Below are 22644 nucleotides of genomic sequence, written 5' to 3' on the forward strand. Positions count from 1 at the left end.
AGAGCCCGCGATGCCGTCCCCCCAGCGCCTCCGTTCCTCTGCGCACACGTGGCCTGGCTCCTCTAGCGTGTGAATCCCAATACGCACGGCCCACTCCATCCATCTCTCCGCCAGGCTCCCCAGACAACTGGTGCTGCTGCCCGGCACCTTAGTGCAACACGCTGTCCCCCACGTGGGGAAAGAGGGTCTGAGTCAATGACTTCCCCACCCACAGGGCTCTCAGGCTCTCCCCAAGGACGGGGAGTTCCACCCTGCAGGAAAAGCTGAGGATCACCAGGGAGCCAGGCCCTCGGGACAGCCCTCCCAGCCCTCAGCCTCTGCCCTCCCAGCTGCTCCCGAGTGTGTGTGCGCACAGAAACCCCTGCCTTGGCCCGGGAACTGTCAGGAGATCAACAAACAAAAGCTGCTTCTTGACAGGGAGTCATTTATATTTTAGCTTCGTTCCATTATCCTAACGAATCCTTCATCAGCAGATGCAATATTAACAGCAGAAAATCAGCTCATTACATCCGGGGGGATTTCATCAAGACGGCAATCATGTATGCAGCTCCCCAAGCCTTCAAGAGGCCAGTATGGCTGTTATTTATTTATTTTGTTACTTATTTATTTAATTTTTGGGGTTCTTTCCACATAATTGCACCGCATCTCCGATCTTTAATAAATAATTTGTAGGTCCTGAACTGCAGACAGCTTTGCTCTCTGCCATGAGAGCCTGCATTAGCCAAAATATTTACCAATATTTGAAAGCCATTAGAATCAGGAGGGAAGTGGGGAGGGGTACTCTGTTCTTCTAGAAACAGCCTGCTCTGGGGCTACGGTGCTAGGTCCTCACTCCAGTCCCCCAAGCCGGTCTCTTGGGATGGGGAGCGGGCCTGTGTTGCTTCCCTGGGCTCACTTAGTTTCAGCAGGGGATTCCGGGGAGCTCTTCGAGAGGGATGCGGCCATCTCCAAGGATTCCTGCGGGCTTCTCATGGCTGGCGTGGGCTGGTTGCTGGAAGGGGTCCCCTTGGTGAAGGGGCAGGAAGCTTCCACACGCTGAGCTGGAGCAGTCTGTCGGGATGACACTCCCTGGGTTTGCCCAACCAGCAAAGGGAGCTCAGCGAGGGAAATCTTCATCGTGCTACAGCAGGCCCTGGCTCTGCTGCGGCGGAGCGTGAAGAAACGTGTGACCCGGGAATTCCCTGGTGATCCTGTGGTTAGGACTTGGCACTTTCACTGCCATGGGCCTGGGTTCAATCCCTGGTCAGGAAACTAAGATCCCGCAAGCCGCGCAGCGAGGCCAAAAAAAACAAAGAAAGAAAAAAAACAGTCTGACCCATCCCTCTCGGCTCCCCAAGGTTATGCCTCCCGCTTCAAAGGAAAGGAAGGTTTAGTGGACCCAGAAGGCAGACTTAGTGGGCCCATTCTACAGACAAGAAAACTGAGGCTCAACAGTGACGCTTTCTTCCCAAGGCAACACAGCTAGGGAAAGGCCCAGAACCAGGATTTAGACTCAGAGGTGGCTCTGCCGGGCCTCCATTCTTTCCACTCGGCCAGAGCCTTCCAGTGACACAGCCTAGCCTTCCAAAGGCTCCTGGCTCCGACCCACAAGCCTGGAGTGGCCACTAGGGCCGACGGGCACCCCCTGCCACCACCACTGGGCTGGCCATGCTTTCACAGGTTTTTCCCAGCGGGGGCTGGATTTCTGCCCAGCCAGGAATGTGCTCCCAGGATGTCAATTCTAATCTCCCCAGCGCTCTGACAGAATTAAGCTCCAGTTTGTCCGACAACATCCCAAAGTTTCAGAAATCCAGGGCAGACTCTCTAATCAGGCTGCAGGACAAAGGTCTGGCCTGACCCTGTCACTTCCATTTACTCCTCCTGTCTGTCTCCCAGTTGCTGCCTTTCTGCAGCTTCCTCCACCCTCTGCCCTTCCCTGGCCAGCTCAGCCTCCACCCTCTCCTCCAAGCTCCCCTGTTTCTCCGCCCAGAATTTCCCCTCTCTGAGCAGCCGGGCTAATCCTGTTGCTCCACTATCTAAAGCCAAGGGATTCCTGTGAGACTGACCTGCGGCTAGCACTAGGCCTGCTGGCCTCACCTCGGCTGGGGCTCCCTCTGGTTCGCCACCTCTAGGGAGCGCACAGGCTCAGACCTCCTTGGCTCGGGAGAGGGTGCAAAGTTATTCTCAAACTCTGCTTACCCTTGCTTTCGGTCAGCCTGACTTTGGGCCCCCTAACTGCCCCTGACGCATTCTCTGGCCTTGCCCAGCTTCCATCCTGTTTGAGGGGTCAGCTCGTGGGCTCTGGAAAGCCTTGGCCCTTCGGCCATGCTTGGGGACACCCCTCTGGGCAGAGGCCTCCCTTCCTCAACAGAGCCTGGGGGGCCCCAAGAGGAACACTGGGTGGAGGGACAGCAGAAGCAGCCCTGAACATGGGGTGGGCAGGGCCTGCGGGGAGAACGCCAAGCCCCTGGCTCTGCCGGGCTGTGGAGCCCTCAGAAAGGGTTGAGGAGCACGGGAGCTGGGCAGCTGGGCCAGGAGAAGCACTCGTGTGCAGCCAGCCAGAGGACAGGCGCCCAGGACGCCGGGGAAGCAGAGGGGCCTCCTTCTCCACTACTCACCACGCCCAACACCCAGCTTCCCTTCTACCCGGCTCTCAGGTGGACCCAGAGCGCTGACGCCTGACTCGGTTTCCAGAGGAAATCATAGGCACAAGCCGGTCGGAAGAGGCAAAACCTTACAGCACGTTCAGAGGGGCATGGATGGGGGACCGTGAGCTTAAATTTGTTTGGTTCACATCCAAAGACTCCCGGGGAACAGAGGGCACGGGGAGCAGTGTGGACAGTCAAGGGGAACAGCAAGGGCTGCGGCACTTGAGCCTGTGCGCTGACCATAGGCCAGATCAGGGGATGGGGCTCCTCCAGGGGCAGGAAGACACACACGGGGTGCAAAGAGAAGGCTCAAGGCGGACAACAGAAATGGGAACGTCGTTCTCCTCTTCTGTTGACCCTCCAGAGGCACAAGAAACCTAGAGTGGCCAGGGTAGGGGCGCTCCCCCAGAGCCGCCCAAGTGGCAGGAAAGTCCTGGAATGCGGCAGGTAGGCGGGGCCATGCCACAGCTCCTCCGCTTCCCCTGTGACCTGGGTGGAGACCTCACCCTGGGCATGGAGTTCTGTCCTACACAGGCTGTCTCACGCCGTCCCCTCCCCGGCTTCCTCGGCCACGGCCATGTGGTACGGAGTGGGGATCACCTTCCTCAGAGCTGCAGTGAGGGGCAGCCCCTCACCCCCTGATGGTGTCTCCTGCACCCTGCCTAACATCCCCACCCCCCACCCCCACCCCAAGGCTGGCCCTGCCTTCACCAGCACAGCCAGCCGGGAAGCCTGAAGGAGTCACCTAGAGCCTCGGGTGAGCTGGGCTGGTGGAGGGAGAGGAGCAGGAGATAAACGACGCGTCTCTGTAATCAGCCCTTTCTCTAGAAGATGGAAAATAATTATCGTCTTTTTTACTTAATAACAGAAAAATCTACAAAGGTCACGGGTGGAGAGTAGAGGAAGGCGTGCCCGTCAGTCCTTTCAAGGAAGTCCCTGCAGTTTCCGTGCACCCGCCCCACAACCCCACAACCCCACAACCCCCCGAGCTCCCAACTTCGCTTCCCTGCCCCTTCCTTCTGCCTCGTCTTTCCTTTCTTGCCGCGCTGGGTGTTGGTGAGATGTTGGGTTTTTTTCTTTTTTGCAATTTATCAGCAGATTGTGTGGAGCTGAGTGGTGTGAGCCTCACCCTGCTAAATAAAGCTTTGGTATTTCTGATAAAGCCATCAAATTCCTTATCACACTGACACAAAGTGCATTTAAAGAGACAGACACCCTGTCCCTCCCTTCCCACCAGCCCCTGCCCCCTCCACTCAGTTCAGATTTCCAGCTGCTCAGGCTCTTGTGGATCAGACACCAAATACGGCTCTGGAGGATGTGGGGAGTGGGGGAAACCAAGGGGCGGGCTGCCCTCTCCAGCTCCCACCCACCCACATCAGAGCCGCCGGCACCCTGACCAGGAGCTCAGGTCCACAGGGAGGTGGCATGTGCTTCCTGGAGCAATCAGTAGCCACGCCCTGCAGCAGGGGATGTCCTCACGAACAGCACAGTCCTGTGTTAGGACAACACCCGGCAGCTGCAGGAGGAGCCCCCAGTAAACTGCTGGGCCTACAGGGCGGCTCACTGCCGTGAACACCTCTGGTGGCTTCAGCCACTGCAGTATCCACGCGGGGTACAAGGACGGGGCCGAGAGGGGCCACTGATGCCCACACAACCCGGGGCCGACCAGTGTTCCCATCATGCTCGACCACGGGTTCAGCGAAGCCCTGACTCCTCACCCGGCCCTGCAAGGTGGGCGGAACTATCACCCCATTTGACAGATGAGGAAATCGAGGTTGGCCTGAGGCCACAGAGCCGGGGGCAGGCCCAGCTGAGTGAGGCTCCAGCCCAGGCTGGCCAACAGCTCTGCTGAAAGACTCTTTCCTTAATTGATTGCAGAGCTCATGCCCACCTCCCCATACAAAGACAGGCCTTCCTGTGTCCCAGTGCCCCCTCCCCGCTCCCCGGCCCTAGCTCGTCAGTCCAGCCCCTGGGCCCACACACAGCCTGTTGGTTGAGGGATCAAATTTATTATTTTTAATTATTTTGATTTATCAAAGCAGCAGCTACAATCATATTAAACCAACTTGGCTTCTTGGCATTAAACAGATACAGCTGCCCCAGGACCCTCCCACACTCTATAAATGCCTGGGCTGTCCGTGTGCTTCCCAAGGAGGGCACCTGGGGCACCTTCTCCAAGGACCCCAAATTTGAGGACCACTAGGCCTCCCACCTGCCCTGCCAGAAGCACATGCAGCCAAAGTTGCCGAGGTCCAGAGAATGGGAAGGAACACGCTGGGGCCAAGCTTCCAGATGCTTTGGGAAACAGTCACCTCCGTCCCCCAGCCCGGGAGACCCTTCCAGAGTCCTGACCCCCTGGGGAGTCACATGCCCCTCAGCTGGCCTTTGCAGGGGCCTATTCTATCCCAGGCCGGCAACTGGGAACTCAACATAGATGAGCCAGATCACTCCTCAGACCCTGCCCACAGGAATGACTGCCCCCTCTTTGCAAGGGAAGAAACTGAGGTTCACAGCAGGGAGGTGGCCTGCCCAAGGTGCACAGCTAGAAACACAGCCAGGCTGGGATCCAAACTGATTCATTCTGAATGAAAACTCCTTTCGACCATACCCCTCTGCTTTCCCCTTAGATCCGGGAATAGTGTTCCTGCCCAAGTGCCGTGGCTACTGGAAGAAGGTGGCAGAAGAGAAAGGACCCTGAAGTTCAAGGTGATGGCCCTGTGGGGCAGTAGCACCAAACCAACGAGTTTCCACAGAATGCCCAGGCCCACCCCAGGGCATGAAGTGGCCCACCTGCAGGGCATGGGGTGGGGGGTGGGGGGCACAGGTGAGCAGATGCACAGCTTAGCCAGGGAGTTGGGCCATGCCCTAGGGTACAGCCCAATCCCTATGCATCCAGGAGCCTGTGGCACTGCAAGGCAAGGACCAGCATTAGAACCAAAATTCTAAGCCAAACTGCACACACAGAGCATGGGGGATTCTGGCAGGTCTGGAAGGGGCACCTCCAGGGTCCAACAGCCCACAGAACACACTGCAGTCAGCTCCCCACCCCTCAGGGAAAGGCAAATCTTGGGAACATGGGCAGGGCTTCTTGGTGGGGTGAGAGGAGGCAGCAGTGCAGAGATAGAGTCTCAGTACAAGTCCTCGGACTTCATGGCCGAGAATTATAGCTGGCTGCCACCAAACCAGGATCCAGACTCCCGCTGGTCCCCACGGCCCGGAGACCCCGCAATCTGGTGTGAAGAGCTTGGCTCTGACTGCAAGTTCTGAACCCTGATGGACATTGATAGGCACTTCATCTGGCCTCCCTGAGGTCGAGTTTCCTTATCCATCAAATGTATGCAAAGATAGTGCTGATCTCGGAAGACTGGGGTGAGGATCTGGGGACACAATGAGTGCAAAGCTCTTAGCAAAGTGTCTACACATTTTCTATGTGCAAAAAGTGGTGGCAGTTGTCATCATCATCGTCACCATCGTCACCATCATCACCTAAACACCTCTCTAACTGGGTTACGGCACCTGGGATTGTGCCTTTGGAGCGGGTGATGGCAGAGAGACTGAGGAAGCTCAGAAACGTCTAGAAGAGGCCTTGTCCGGCACACTGGCTAAAGCAGCCGGCGAGGGCCTACAGTTCAAGGCAGGAGGGGAAACCAGGATGACCTGTGACAGTCACATTTGCCTATCAAAAGCATACATTCACTCAGCTTTCCATGGGGACTCATGCCCTAATATGGGCCCAGCAGCTTTCTGGGTTATTTCGAGTGTGTGTGATAATGACTCCAGGCTTCGTGTCTGCTGCCCCCAGAAAACCTTCCATCTGGGGAAAGGGATGACGGCTGGCAAAGACTGAGAAGGGCACAGGGAAGTCCAAGGTCAGAGAGTGTGCAGAAAGTAGGCGCAGATGGGTAAGCCGAGGGGAAAGGAAGAGCAGGAGGCGGGAAGAGTGGGCTGACCCAGGGGTCAAGCTGAGAGAGGAGGGACGGAGAGCTGGGCAAAGCCAGCCAGAGCTCCAGGACACAGCTGGGCCTGGACCACTCCCAGCAGGACAGCAGTGGGGCCTGCAGCCCGTCTCGTCACCCACAATGCCAGTGGGGACCCCTTTAGTACAAGGGCCAAGCTGGGCTCCTGGGCCCTGGGCAACCACTCGATGCCTGGGGGCCCCTGGCTCCTGGATTTATTTACATGTAAATGATCTTCTGCCCAAGCTTGGCCCATCAACTCCAGGCTGCACAGGGTTAACTCCAGATGGAAGGGCTGGCTGGCTTTGCCTTCACTCTACCTCAATTTCTACTGCTCCCATCACCTACCTCCCCCACCCCCTGATCTTAGGGAAAAAAACCCATCAAAATAACTATTTTATGTCTCCAAATATGCAGATCATTTTCTTTAATGAAAGATGCTTGACGTCTCCGATCCAATTAATATGCAAATGCAGGAGAGGATTTATTTGTGACATTCTGTCTGGGTGAGAGAAAACAAAAAAGGCCTGTTAACCAAAACACTAATTGCTGTGACTGATTGTCACATATCATCATTTTCCTAGGATCTCCTCCATCCCCAGCTCTCAGGGAGCCTGAAACCAGGACTCACCCACAAGGCATCAAGGAGAAACAGGGCGACCAGCTACCGGGAGGCGTGGCCCCTCCCACCAGAACTGTGTCTGGGGCCAATGACGGTGGAGGCTCTGACTGGTTTTGGTCCCACACGCGTGGTCCCGACCATCTACAGAACTTGCCAGTTCATCTCCCTTCCTGCAACGCACTTCACCACTTAGGCGCCGATGTCCAGCCCGGAAGGGAAGAGGCCTGGTCTCCACTGGATCTGATAGGCTGGGGGAGGCCTCAGCTCACACACCTTCCTGCCCCGTTCCAGGCCAACTGCTTTTTTGCCGCCTGCTCCTACCTGCTAGGAGGTGGAGGCCCGCCAGTGTTCCAAGAAGGAGAGAAAGCCTCTTTGGGTGCTATTGGTTACTGCCCTCCCCTGCCTTGAGGTCCTTGCAGCACTTGTTGAGAGAAGCCACCTGGGGAAACTGCGGCATGCCATGGCATCCTCTCCTTAAGACGACACAGGGACTCTATGGACATGTTTGAAGACGACCAGGGAGCCACTGCAGCTGGGCAGATACCTTCATGTCACCCCCAGGCCCCATGACTGCACTGAAGTGGGTGGGTCAGCTGTCACAGCCTCATCTCCCTGAGCAGCTCAGAACCCTCAGTAGCACCATGGGGTCTCCTTTAGGGACAGAGGGGAGGGGAGTGAGTGTTGATGGATATCTGTGTTCCCAAAAGCCAAGGGGGAACTGGAAAAGATACGTTTTGCTCAAGATACTGGGCATAGGACAGGAGGGTCCTGGGTGCCACACAGCTCCAAACTCAAGGCCGAGGGGCAGAAGAAGATTTGCTAAAGCCGCTTTCTTTTCCACACAGGGGCCAGCGGACAAGAGGAGACCGGAAGGCACAGACTTAGGGCCCTAGTAGCTTAGAAGGCTGATCCCTTAGCACTTGAGCACAAACATTCTGGGTGCTCAAAGAAGGCCTCTCTACCTCCCTGTCTCCCCTGTGGAACTCCCCAGAGATTCCAGACACTGAAAACTGGGGGCTGGGGAACCAGTGTGGCAAGGCCAAGGAGCCATGGGGGTCCCTGAGCTCCTCTGTGGGTGCTGGGCCCAGCTGAGGGCACAGTGAGGGCTCTGCATCTTTCAGGAAAAGTCACTGAAGGTCAGTGAAGCAACAGCGATCTAGTGAACACCAGTGCACATCAGCCCAGGGGCCAGAGGCTGCCACCAGCAGGGCCATGGTGGTGGCAGGAAGGTGGCCTCATCCCACTGACTCCCATCTCAGATGTCCCCAATCTCCTGCCCTGGCCCAGCTGTCTCCCTCTGGCAACTCCACCACGGCCTCCAGGGAGAGCTGGCGCCAGGGCAGCACAGGGCAGACACTCTCCCCCCCAGAAGGCCTGCCCCCGCACCCCGGGAACAGGCTCAACAGGATGCCATGCGGGGGAGGTTGGAAGCCTTCCGGGAAGAGTGCAGCCCTGGCACCAGTCCCGCCGGGAAGGAGGTGAGCCGGGTCTGCCACTCCGTCTGCCGCTCACCTGACGCGCACCCACAGCGGCTGAGCACCAATGGGGTGTGTGTGGGTGCAGACGGGAGGCGAGCATCATGGCGCCAGGAGCCAAAGGGGGAAGGGTGGGCAGCTGGGGAGTGGCAGCAGGTTGGCTGGCCAGCGGAACGGTGCTCCGGCTGTAAGCTCCAGGTGTGAAGGCCCCACCCCCAGGGTGGGACCAGAAGACGGGTCCTCGTGGAACACTGAGCCTGTCTTACGCAATCTGCAAGCACCCACGTTCCCCAGGCGTCCTCGCCACCGTTAGCCGATGAGAGCAGGCAAGGCTTGCTCCTACTTAGCTTGTGCCCACCTGCGGGCACTCACAAGCACAGCCTATGGGGCACCGGGGTTCGGGGAACACTGAGATGGTCCCAGCATGCCATGATTTTGAGCCCCTTTAAAACCAGCCCATCTGTACACTACACCTCCCATACAGCAGAGGAGTAAGTGGCTGTGGCTCCGAGTGGTCTGTCCAAGCCCGATGCCCGCCCCCGCTCCACTACCTCCTCCTCCCCCTGGTGCCAGCCTGGGGCAGCACAGGGCGGCCCGGGCTATGGGAGGCGTGGTAAGCAAGGTCAGGTGGAGTGAGACCAGCTTCCTAGCACTGGGCAGAGAGGCCCTGCGCTTTGCAGGGGCCCCTTCACAGCTTCGAGGGAAGGCCCGGACCCCAGGGCATCATATTGGAGGCTCTCTACCTCCTTCAGTCTTCCTTGGCCCTCCTTCCCCGTGGTACGGCTCCTCCAGGACCAGATGCCTAGAGAACACATCCCATTGATGCGTTTCCTGGCTGCTCTCACAGTCAGCTTTACTCTGGCCATCTCAGGTGGCGCTGCCTCAGCATCATGCACCCCAACCCCAAAGCCCTCCTTCCCCTGGACCCTGGGGTTCTCCCTAAGTCCAAGCCACACGAGCATGGGTCAGCCCCCAACTCGCACCCAACCTTGCACCTGCCCAAGTCTCTCTGTTCATTCCAGTTCTGGGTGGGGACAAATCTAGAATCTGTTTCCCAAATCCAGGACCTCGGAGCTCTTTCTCCATGGGGTACTTCCAGAGAGCTGGAAGAGTTCCCCCATCTTGGCGGAAAGGGGTGTAACGTTAACGCCACACCGGCTAACGCCACACCGGCTTTAAAAATACCCCAGCATACAATCCACAGGGTTAGAGCAAAGGCCACGTGGTCAGCGCTGGACTATAAATAACCGGCCAATCACATCCCAGAGCCACAGCCCCTCCCCAGCACCAAGAACCTTTCTGAGGAAATCAAAGTGAGCACAACTGTTACCAAGTCACTACTAAAATATTTACCAGCCTGGCGAGGTGCCGAAGGTGCTTGGCACTGAGTGTTTGCTTATTTACAAGGCTGTTTTAAAGGGTAGAAAGCAAAATAAGGTAACCTGAGCTATTAAACCAAGGGGGCCAGGTGGTACCTACCAGCTGTCAGCTGTCCCAGGCACACAGGGAGCTGGAACAGCACTGGTGTAGGTTCCCCCCAAAATGGGTCAGAAAAGGGAACAGACAGGCCTTGGTGCCCCGGATTATCCCAACCAGCAGGGGCGGGGGCTCGGGCAGCGGGAGCAGAGAGAGTGCTGCAAGTTAGAGGTGCTTCTCCTCCAGCTGCCCCTGGTCTTCTGCATGCTCACTCAGAGGGGCAACCTGGGACACTGCCCTAATCCAGAGGTGGGGGCCTCCGGTAGGGAGAGGGGAGGCACAGAGGAAGGCAGGCCCCCAAGGATGACATTAGGGGACACACGGGACCTGAGAAGGAGAACGCACTCGAGTGTCCTTTTCGTCCTCCTCTTCCTCTTTCTTTGGAGTTCCCTTGTGGTTTGAATTTAATTTTGATTTTCTCAACTTTAGCAGATTGAAGTTGAAATAACCTACAAATTACTTAACGTGTTGTCAATCTGGGGGAAGCCAGGAGTAATGGGGACCACATGTTGGCAGGAGGAAGCCCACCGAGGGCTGAGGGGAGGCGGCCCCCTCGGACACGCAGGTAGCTGTCCCAGGCAGGGACACTGATGTCCGTGCTCCCCTGGAAGGAGGGGGCTTGGGCTCCCCCAGGGGAAGGAGTTGGAGTCCCAGCTGGCCAGGGAGCCCTGGATGGACACAGCGAGAAAGTGTTAAGACGGTGGACGGACCAAGTCGCCGCCCGGGGCAGCCTGGTGACCGTGGACGGGGGCAGCCAAGTAGGCCGTGTGCCAGGCGCCTGCCAGGCCCCTCAGCCGCGCCAACGCCGCAGCGCTGGCCCTGGCTCCCCTCTGGCCTCGCGCTGCATGTGTGTGGCTGTCAGCTGAGCTCCCACCTCCCTCCTCCCCCCTCCCGCCCTCCCTCTTCAGCAGATTTCTCTCAAGTACTAAGCCATATGGTTCCAGTTAAGCTCCATATTTTTCCTTGTCGATTGAAGAGACACACTTTCCTCTTTGCCAGACAGTTTGCAGATTGCTCTGTTGGCTCAATTTCTTATTGGATTTCTCAAAAAACCTGACATTTTAAATTAATTTATAGCCACAACAAAAAGAGTTCAGAATTTTAATGGTGTTGTAAGTAATTTTTAGGTAATCCACTCCAGATTTTGATATTAACCTTTGAAACTGGAGTTCATTCAGCTACTATGTTACAATAGCCAGTCAGATTCCAGGCCTGGGGGAGGCCAGGCTGGGGTAGGAGGCAAAAGCAGTGTTCCGGGGACCCCATTCTGCCAGGAAACCCCAAAAGGGTGGTGCCTGGGGAATCCTGGACCGGTGAGTGACAGTGACAATGGGGCGGGGAGGGGATGGCAGGGGGCCTGTAAGACAGCAGGGCAGGTGCTGGAGAGTAAATGTGGCGGCAAGGGGGCCTGCTGAACATTCTAGAAGGACAGGCAGGACTCAGCAGAGGGCAGCATCCCCAGGTCCTTCAGTAGCAACAGCAGGGCTCAGGGCATGCGTGAGGCTCCACCTCAGCGCGCCAGGAAATAATAATGATAACAGTAATAATAACGACGACAGCTAACATTTGCTGAGCACTCACCGTACGTCAGGCAATGTATGGGGTGCTGTACATGCATTATCTCACTGACACCTCACAACCACCTATGGGGGACTTCCCTGGTGGCGCAGTGTATAAGACTCCGAGCTCCCAACGCAGGGGGCCCGGGTTTGATGCCTGGTTGGGGAACTAGATGCCACATGCATGCCGCGACTAAGAGTTCGTGTGCTACAACTAAGGAGCCCGCCTGCCACAACTAAGACCCGGAGCAGCCAAATAAATAAATAAATAAGTAAATAAATAAATGTGTAAACTTAAAAGAAAAAAAAACCCATCTATGGGGTAGCTACTATCACCACGACTACTAATACTAATCATGTTAATTGTTAACATTTTTTGAGGGCTTACCCTGTCCCAGGCATTAAACGGTAGCAGAAACCATGTAAAGAAGATATACTATTCTTATCCTCATTTTACTTAGGAGGAGATGAGGCTCAGAGAGGTGAAGTCAGGTCCCTGGCTCGCCTCACACCTTGTTTCTCCTTTCACAAAATGCTACAAAATATTTACTGCCATCGTGGTCCTTCTGGCTGGAGCTAGAGGGAGATGGTGTGGTCCTCCGGGCTGGCCAGGCCGGGGCCTGCCGAGGATGCCACCTCTTCCCTGTGCTGCCTTGGGCTCGGCTGAAGGCCGCACGCCAATCCGGACAGAGGAAACTCCGGGCGTGGGGAGCGAAGCCCTCGCCAGCGTCTTTACTAGGCTCTGGCACTAAGTGGCCCCTGCCTGGGTACCGTGCCAGCTTACTACAGCAGCAGAGTGTTAGCATTCCTTTCCTGCAGCAGCTTCCAGGGCACCCAGGAAAGGAGATGCAGAGATGGGGCCCCGGCCAAGGCCGTTCCAGTCCCTGGAGGGTCCTCACTCCAGCAGGGATCCAGGGCTCTGAAGGGAGGCCAGAGAGAGGCTGGACAGGGCTGCCCTGAAACCAGGGGCTGTCCTTGGCCTTCTCCTCATCTTGGGGGCAAAGGGTTCTGGGGGTTAGTCAGCCCCTGCCAGCCCACTGAGATGTCACGTTAAATGGCACCGGATGGGGCCTCAGGCCAGCTTCTCCGCCATCGAAGCAGGGACAAAGGAGAGAGTAGATGGCCAGGAGGAGGACGGGAGCGTCACCAGAAAGGTTTTGACTTGACTCGCTTTGGAAGTGAACAGAGCCTCCGAGCACGCGAGTGAGAAGGACTGACGGCTGAGTGAGGGCAGCGGGGGCACCTGTGGGAGCCAACGTCAAGCCTGAGGCCCGTTAGGGAGGGCGGGGCGGAAGAGCACGGGCAGAGGGAGGGAGGGGCCGGCAGCAGCTCTGGGCCGGGCAAAGCTGGGCAACCGGGGTGTAAGGCAGAGAAGTGGCTGCAAGACCACGACCCCATGTCTTTCAAGCCTGGTCTACAGCCCTCAGGACAGGAAGTGGCCCGGGAAATGCCTACTCTGGCTGGGTCATCCGTCCGTCTATCCATGCACAACTATCTGCCGTTTGCTATTCTGGGTGTCAGGTTCATGCAAGGCCTTGGAAGTCCAGAAGAAAATCCAGCCTCCCAGAAACTCACAGACTCAAGAATCTCAGCCCCTTTATCCCCAGGGCCTGGGGATGCAGCATGGCCCAACAGTGCCCGGGAGGACGCGATCCCAGTGCCTGCTCTCTGGAAGGTTCTGCTCTAGGGTCCCCTTCCTTACTCCCCTCAGGCCTCAAGTCGGATTCCTTGACTCCATGAGTGAGATAAACCTCCCCCAAGGTGCTGGGAACCATGATGGGAACTCTGTCCCCCCGACACTTCCATGGAGAAAGGGAGCCTGAGCTCTCAATTTCAGGTGCCCGCAGCTCTGAGCAATGAGGGCTGGGCCGAGAAGCTGGCCTTCACCTCCTTCCTGATCCGAGCTCTCAGGAGGGCCCGGCAGCAGCTGCCAGGCTGCCCGCTGCCATGCCCAGATCGTGCCCGTGCCCAGACTGTGCAGACCTCAGAACCTGTGGAGCCTCTGGCTAGCGGCCAGACACCATGTATGAGTGCCAGGGGGTGGGGGGCATGCTCAGGCTTGCCATGCCCCCGGCACCATGCCAACGTGTGGAAGGTTGAACTCACCCCTGGCGGGATGCCACGTGCCCACGGAGTGGGCATCTGCTGGCACGGCATCGTATGAAGAACAAGGGGTCCCGCCATCGCCTGTCACTCTGGGCTCCCCCTGACACGTCACGGGAGTACATCCACTCCTGCCCCGCATGGCATGGTGCGTGGGGGCCCTCAAATGTCCCCTTGGCACCATGCCCACCACATACTGCGGGCCATCCCCACTGGCACCGGGCTGCACATGCAAGGACTCAGACACTCTACTGGACTCCAGCCAGGCTGTGAATGGCTCTCCCCGCTGGCTTGAGGCCATGAACTGGGCATCTCTGGGTTTGGGCCCATGGTACCATCTATTCACTATAACAGCCCATAGGACTTCCCTCCTTCCCACTCTGCCCACAGACAACCACGATCCATCATTTTATGGACCACAGGAAAATGCCAGAAGCCTTCGCAAAATGAGTTGCAACGTGCAAACTATATGTAAAAATTAAAATGAACATCCTTCCCCTCCCGTCACTGGGACAATCCCATCTGGCTGATTAAATTTTCATTTGTGTTCCAATTGATGAAGCAAACCCCAGAAACTTTCTGAATTGTTTCCCTCCCCAGTTGTCTACTGGCCTCTCACTCTCTTTCCCAGTCTTTCTTTCTTAGCTTTTTTTATTTTTTATTTTTTATTTCCCCCTCTTGGTCAGGTTAAAGCGCTCCTGAGGGGTGATTGACGGGGGTTGCCATGGAGACCCTGGCTTGAAAAAAAGCCTCGTTAGTTGCCAACTCTGTGTGTTGTTGTTTTACAACTGTGACCGACCGTCACATGAGAGGGGGGACAGCTGGGGGCCGGGCAGCACAAAGGGGAATGGCTTTTTAATGGAGTGCCTGGCCGGCGCTTGAAGACTCAATAAAGAGTAGCTGGTGAGTCCCCTCGCTGGGCCCGGCCCAGCACACGGGGGCCGGAGGCCCTTTGTTCCTCGGGAGCTGGGATGGGAAAGTTGGGAAACCAGCTGAGAGGTGAAAACAAGAGGCCTTCCCCCACCGCTCACCGGACAGCTATTTTCTCTCACTCTCAGGGTGCCCGGATCGAGGGGACAAAACCCAGTGTCTTGGACAGGCTACCATGCTGGGGGGCTGGGAGGCAGCTGGGGGAGCGGAGTGGGGAAGCAGAGGGAGGCGGCAGGCCCGCCTCTGGCTCCTGCTCCTCCACGGCCCTCAGCATGAAGGCAGGTGGCCGACAGGAAACTGGGCCGAGCGGGGCAGGGGCAGCCAGAGCCCAAGCTCAGGACAGGCCGAGCCCTGATGGAGCCAGAGGCTGCGGGAGGGTTTTCTGGGGGAGAACAAGGCTCTGCAGGACAGACTCACGCCACGGGCCAGGAGGAGGCTGGTGCCCACAGAAACGGGCTGCCGGGTGGTCTCGCCCCATGGCAGCTCCTGCTGTCTCGCCCCATGGCAGCTCCTGACGGGCCCTGCACCCAGACAGAGGCCAGAGCAGCCAGGAGGAGGTGCTGAACGAGGCCAAGAACTTAGCCTTTCTGAGGACAGAAACCAAGTGCCAGAGCAAAGGCTTTTCTCTGGCCCTGACCAGAGAGAGAGAGAGGGAGAGAGTGTAGCGGTTCTCAAAGTGTGGTCTGCGGGCCTCTGGGGTTCCCGAGACCCTTTCGTGATACTACTAAGATGCAATTTGCCTTTTTTGCTGTGGTGACATTGGCATTGATGGTGGAAAAGCAATGGTGGGTTAAACGGCTGGCACCCTAGCACAGATCACAGCGCAGCACTGGCAATCACCGCGTTCTTCAGTGCCATACACTTGCAGTTAAAACAAACAAACAAACCCATATTCACTTAAGAATGTTCTTGATGAAGCTATAAAAATTGTTAATTTTTATGAAATCTTGAGCCATGAGTACGTGTCTTTTTAATATTCTGAGGGATGAAAAGGGAAGTACACATAAAGCACTCGTGCTGCATCCCACAGTCTAACGCTTGTCTCCAGGAAAGCACTTGGGTGACTGGGCTGAGGCTGAACTAGCTGCTCTCTTCACAGAGCCCATCTTTACTCGAAGGAGCAACTGACAGAAAAACTACGGTTTTCCAGATCTGAGTATTCGGCAGACATCTTCTCAAAAGTGAACAAAGTAAGACTGTCACTTCGTGGGGGTAAAAAACTGACAATATTTGTTGCCGGTGCTAAGCTGAGCTTTCAAGTGAGAATCAGACTTTTGGAAAAATATTTGCCCCTGTGACTCTGACAGCGTCTTAAAACTGAACAACTTTACTGATGAGACAGGTGATGACAGTAATGAACATCATTTTTTTTAAATGTCGTGTAATGAAATGTGTCAACATTTGGAAGATCTGCTTTCCTCAGTGAACCAGTATTTTCCAAATGACCCATGCAAGAGGTTACAAAATATCACGCATGGGGAAATGATTCATTCAAAGTGCAAGACAGACCAATGGGTTTTCACGTGTAAGAGTACACAAAGTTCACTGATGTGGTTTCAGATCCCACATTGCAGCTAACCTTTGAGAAACTATCACTTGGCGAGTTTTAGCGTAGTATCAAAGGAGAATATCCACAATTATCTGCAAAGACTATTAAAATAGTCCTCTCTTATCCAACTACACATCTGTAGCAAACTGGATTTTCTTCATAGGCTAATGTAGACAATACATCAGCAAGGACTGAATGCAGAAGCATATCTGAGAGTCCAGCTGTCCTCTGTTACGTCAGACATTGAAGAAACTTGCAAATATATAAAGCGATGCCACTCTTCTCACTAAAATTTTGTTTTGGAAAATGCAGATATTCTCATGAAAATATGTTCTTAATATTAACATGTAATGGATTTATCACTGTTATCTTTTTTTTTTACCATTTAAAAAATTCAAGTATAGGGCTTCCCTGGTGGCGCAGTGGTTAAGAATCTGCCTGCCAGTGCAGGGGACATGGGTTCGAGCCCTGGCCTGGGAAGATCCCACATGCCGCGGAGCAACTAAGCCTGTGCACCACAACTACTGAGCCTGCGCTCTAGAGTTTGCGAGCCACAACGACTGAGCCCACGTGCCACAACTACTGAAGCCCGTGCCCCTAGGGCCCGTGCTCCACAATAAGAGAAGCCACTGCAATGAGAGCCTGCGCACCACAATGAAGAACAGCCCCCGCTCGCCGCAACCAGAGAAAGCCCACGCACAGCAACGAAGGCCCAAAGCAGCCAAAATAATAATAATAATAATAAATTTATTAAAAAAAACCCTCAAGTATAGTTAATTTATAACACTGTGTTAGTTTCAGGTGTACGGCAAAGTGATTCAGCTATATATATATATATATATATATATATATATATATATATATATATATACACACAAACACACACACACACATATATACACATATATTCTTTTTCAGATTCTTTTCCATTATAGGTTATTACAAGATACTGAATATAGTTCCCTATGCTGCAAGTCCTTGTTATTTCATTATCTTTAAATGAATTAATATTGATAAATACGTTTTTTAAAATTTCTGGGTTTTAATTTCTAATATGGAAAGTATCGATCGCAATAACCCACATAAGCCAAAGCTCTTTGGGATCCTCAGTACTTTTTAAGAGTGTAAAGGGGTGCTGGACCAACAGTTCGAGAACCACTGGCTTGGGGCAGTGGGAAAAGGGAGAAAGAGGGCAGAGAATATGCCATTGTCGGGCTCTATGGAGCAGGGCTCGGCAGGGATAAGTCTCTGCCCTTGCAGTTGGCCTTGGACTGGGTGAGGGCTGCCTGCTCAGCACTGCCAGGACATTTGAGGAGAATTACACATCACATCCTATGGCGAGAGATATAACAGCGGGCAGGCAGGATGGTGACTGGAGAAGGCAAAGTCTGAAGCAGGGTGAAACGGTACTGGCAAATGTTGAAGGAACCACCCAGAGGCCCTGGAGGAGCAGAGGGAGAGTGAGAGGAGGCGGCATGTTTCGCCCTTGGCTTGAGAGGGCCTAGCCCCGTGGGGTGGTAGCCCAGGGAGGTAGGCGAGGTAATGGGGGCCTGAGCCCCACTGCCCCATCAGAACGTAAAGAGGAGCTGGTGGAGGGGATGCCTAAGAATTTAGAGCCGAACAGGGATTCTTGTCACCAGTGTGCAATTCACAGGATGCTCTGGGCCCCTTCCCAGGGACATGTTAATTATCTTCCCCCACTGGTCCCCGTGGGCAACCAGGCTGGAAATGAGCAAAGGCCGGCTCCAACTCACTTTGCTCTGTTCTGCCTGGGAAAACCAGTGGTCCTCAGCCCCAAGCTTGGCTCTAGTGCAGAGATGTGGAATTTTCCAGGAAAACTTCAAAATCATCACTGAGAGGGGAAGACATCTGAAAACTATCTTGAAGAGGAGAAAGAAAAGAAAGGGCAGGCCAGGCTTCCCAGGGATGCCTAGGACCCCAGGGCTGGGGAGGCGAAAGCGGAAGCTGTGTGTTTTCATCTCATGCACAGAGTCCCCAGAACAGCACTCAAACTTGACCTGGGGCCCCAGGTCATCCCTTCCTCCTGGGATTTGAAGCTCAGGGACCCCCAGGCCCTGTGGCTTCCGCTGAGGGCAGCATCTAAGAGGGCATCTCTGGACGTCCAACCAGCCGAATGTCTACATCTACATCGAGTTCCTACCACCTGACACCCCAAGTGGAGACTCAGGGTGCAGCAGCCTACCAGACACACCTGCAGGTCTTCCTACCCCACAGACTGCACCGAGAGCCGGCTTTGTCCAGGCACCAAATTACATGCTAGGGGTCCATCAGAGACGATGGCAGAAGCCCTCTGCCCTCACTGGTCTCTGCTCTTAGAGAAGCAACTGGGGACAGTGGGACAGGTGCTAGGACTGTGAAGCTGTGGGAACACAGAGAGAGAACGCTAACTCAGTCTTGGGCAATCTGGGAAGGCTGTTGGGAGGAGGTGGCATCTGGAGGACCTAGTAGAAGAGACAGTACAGTATAGGCAGTCGGAGCCTGGGCTCCGGGGACAGACTTGGGTTTGAATCCTACTTCTTAGCTCTGTGATCCTGAACGTTGGTCCCCTCCTCTATAAATCAGAGATGTTATTAGTATCTGCCTCATAGGGTTGCTGAGGGATTAAGTAAAATAATGCAGGTAAAGAGCATGACATGGGGCCTGGCACGTACTAAACACTCAATAAATGTTGTATTTATAACCATGCAAAGCTATATTCTCACTCCTGACAGGTCCACCCTGGTCAGACCCCCAGACCAGCCCGTACCAGTTGGAGCTGCCAGCCCAGTGCAGGAGCACTGATAGACCCCTGGCCCTATCAGCCTCAGCCCCGATCCTCTCCACGTATACAGGGAAGAGGGGGAGGGCCACCCCCAGAGCCTAGCCCAGCAGACGACAGGCAGAGGAGGCGCTGCCCACCTCCCCTGAGCCTGTGGGGTGCTGAGCATGACTCAGTGTTGATCTTGAGGAGTATCTTCCAGCACAGAAACTCCAAGTCACCTGCCTGGGAAGAAGCAGGGGAAGAAATCCCACGGCCATGCCCTCCCCTGGAAAAAAAAAATTCTAGGAAACAAAATACGACGACATCTTTTTATTTTGTTTTTTTTCGGTAATTATACTAAAGATGAAAAACTCATAATAAACATCTCCCAGTCCCCACCTGCTAACAGTAATTATAATAGACTCAACAATAAATGGTAAAGCAGGGCAGAGCTGCATCTTGGGAATTCTCTAGGGCATGTGGATTAGCTAGGAAAGCCTGAATGATTAAAATACACTAATTAAAATTTTGTGTTCCTTGGTAACTCGTCTGCCTGGGCCCCTGGTGTTGGCAAAATGGGAATTAACGTGACAAAAGCAACACAGAGGGTTTTTGTTTTAAATAAAGAAAAAAAGAGAGAGAGAGAGAGAGAGAGGGAGAGGGAGAGGGAAGACCTATATAAACAAGTTAGACACCAGGAGAAAAGAAAGACGAGGTGGTTTCCTCTCTTTTTCTAACTGGAGCACCACAATGCTTGGGACAGGAACGTGTAAGAGAGAGGGTCCGGGTCTTGGAGGGGAGGCCCTTCGCCTGCCCTGGGGTCCTGTGGGAGGCAAGGGGAGCATGTGTCCAGGGGTCATTGTTTAAAGATAATTACGGGAGAGAAGAGGATGGGAGGGGGAGAAGTGGGGGGCAGCAGGCGCCCACCCAGTCCGGCTTTCCAAGGGCATTCCTCCAGGGCGGGTCACATACCCCCAACTCCCCGCCCCACGGCCAACGGGACCCTGGGAGGACGCAAGGGAGCTTCTACCCCATTGCAGTTGCACAAAAGAAATTGAACACTTTTGAGTTGCCCTTAGCAACCTAATTGCATCAGTACATTGCACACAGGAGCCAAAGTAACTGAATTTTGATGAAAAGACGGCGGTAATTTACGGCATCACAAAATTAGTTGTCATGGCGACGGGTTAATTACATCTCAAATTAACAATGCAAGTGTGGTGAAATTAAATATAAATCATATTTTCTGCATAAATTATAGGGGTTGATTAGACCGGGGCTCTGGGAGAGAGAAAGGTTGAGCCGCCACGGGCCCCAAGCTGCATTCTGAGCTGACGAGAGAGGCGCCTGCAAGCTCGGGCGCGGATGGGGAGCTCTTGGAGGGGACGGGGGACCAGCGGAGTCAGGCACCAGGGCTGTCGGGGCTGCCTCCCTCTGTTCCCGCTGCCACTCTCCGGCTCAGCTGGCTCCACGCAGCGCCAGGGCTGTCCCCAAAGTTTGCTTCTGTTTGGATCAAACTTCGGATGGGGGAGGGGGAGGGCACGCAAGAAGGAGGGACGGCGGCTGGTGCCTCTTAGCTTCGTGCCAGGGACAGAAGTTTTACCTTCACCCGTCCCAAATGACTCCCGGCTTCTGTGCCCTGAGCCCGCAGAGAACCCACCACAGATGGCCGGCTTAACCCTGCTCTCTTCAGTTAAATGGGGTCAAACGGTTTCTGAGTCACAGGCATCTGCCTACCAGGGGACAGGCCCCCTGCCACATGACAGGCAAACAGCACATGGTCAGGGCTGCACCAGGTGGGCAGGGTGCATTGTAGGTGCCCAGGGTATCCAGGGGCAGCGGCTTACGGCCTCAGGTGGCGGCAGGCACACCTGGCTGAAGGATGAGCTTTCCCGGCTAAGCCAGCTCTGATCAGGCAGCTACACTACTGACGTCGCTCCCTCCTAGCCAGGGGCAAGGCACTGTGAACTGGCCTTCCTTGAATGGGGAAGAATTGCAGAGAGCCAAAGGCCAAAGAGACCCCACAGAGCACTATGTCTGGGCCCTCTGGGGCTCTGCCTGGCACTACCCTGCCCAAGTCATGGGAATACTGAAGAGGCCACAGCTGGAAAGTGGGACGTGCCCCAAATGCCCTTGCCCTGGTCTCACCTACCCGTCGCTGATGGGCAGTGCTGGCAGTACTTCTAGGCCCTGACATGGAGCACTACTGGACCAAATTCAGCTTGGTCAGGCGAGGCAGCCTCACCAGAATGCCGAGTCAATACATGCTTCAGAAGCATGCCTCTCTCCTCACGCTCCTGGCCCCGTTTCTCGGGTTCTGGAGAACACAGAGGAGAACCCCATTTGCTACCCGGACACAGGTCTCATGAGGCGATAACAGGAGTTACAAACTTTAGTGAGCAGCGAATCACCGGAGAAGGTCATTAAACCTGTAGAGTCCTCAGGCCCCTGCTTCGGAGATTCTGATTCTGGATCTGGAGGGACCCAGGATCCAAGTTCTTAACCTGCTCCACCAGGGAATCTGATGCAGGCAGTCCCAGGCCCACACTTAGGAAGCACCAGCAACTCTGTTATTAGTCCCATTTTTCAGATGAGGGAACTGAGTCCCAGGGAGGTTAAGTCACTTTTGAAGACAGGGCAGAGCTGAGATTCAAAGCCACCTCTGAGTTGTTACCCATCCTGTGCAATGCCTTCTCAAGGCTGTCAGGCACCTTGCCAGGCCATGTGGGAAATAGGGACCAATGAACCACAAACTTGTCCCTGAGGACTACATGGCCTAGTGGAGACACAGAGTGTCAAGCAAACAGCAAGGCCCAACATACCCAATACATCACTAAGGGACAGGGACATGGGAGCACGGGAGCAAAGGTGGGGACAAAGGAAAGGCAGGGGCCGGTATGCACCGGCAGCCAGCCCAGGGTAGGAGGCGCTCCCTCAGGGTCCCCGGGCCAGCTGAGTGCCCAGCAGGGCTGTGCCACACTTCACCTGGCCCAGGTGGGAGGAATTTCCTGAAAGGCTTCTGCAGAGAGATGGGGCGAAGGAAGGAAGAGAAGGCCCTTGGTGGTCCCCCTGACCACGGATGTGCATGTGCAGCTCATGAATATTTTAGTGGCCATTTATTTATCCCTGCACCATCCAGCTGCTGGGGCCACAGACCCAAGGTGGATAAATATAGCCACTGGGCGATCAATGAGGCATCCGCTCCACACCGCCCCCCACCCCGCTCCCCCCGAGCCACATCCATTAGGCCCCTTGTTCCCACAACCTGCTGGCTGGGCACCTTGTCCTGCTCAGTTGGTTTCCGATTTTCATTAGCGGTGCAGGCACAGCCCCGCTCCAAGCCTGGGCGTCCTCCTCACCCTCCTAGGCCCTCCCTGCTTGGGCTGGGCATGGAGCCCGAGGCTGCCGTCAGCCTGGAGGGGCCTTTCAGAGAGCCCAGCCGACCAGAGCGGTGAAGTAGAGATGTGCAGAGCCCGGCGGCCAGACCTCACTTCCCTGGCTGGCCCCTGCGCAACGCAGAGAGAGGTGGGGTTTCCTTAGGACTCTGCCCCCCCAGATCAGGGCCAGCCGGCAAAGGCGATGTCGT

The sequence above is a fragment of the Hyperoodon ampullatus genome (assembly GCF_949752795.1).
Source record: "Hyperoodon ampullatus genome assembly, chromosome: 2".
Taxonomy (NCBI): Eukaryota; Metazoa; Chordata; class Mammalia; order Artiodactyla; family Ziphiidae; genus Hyperoodon; species Hyperoodon ampullatus.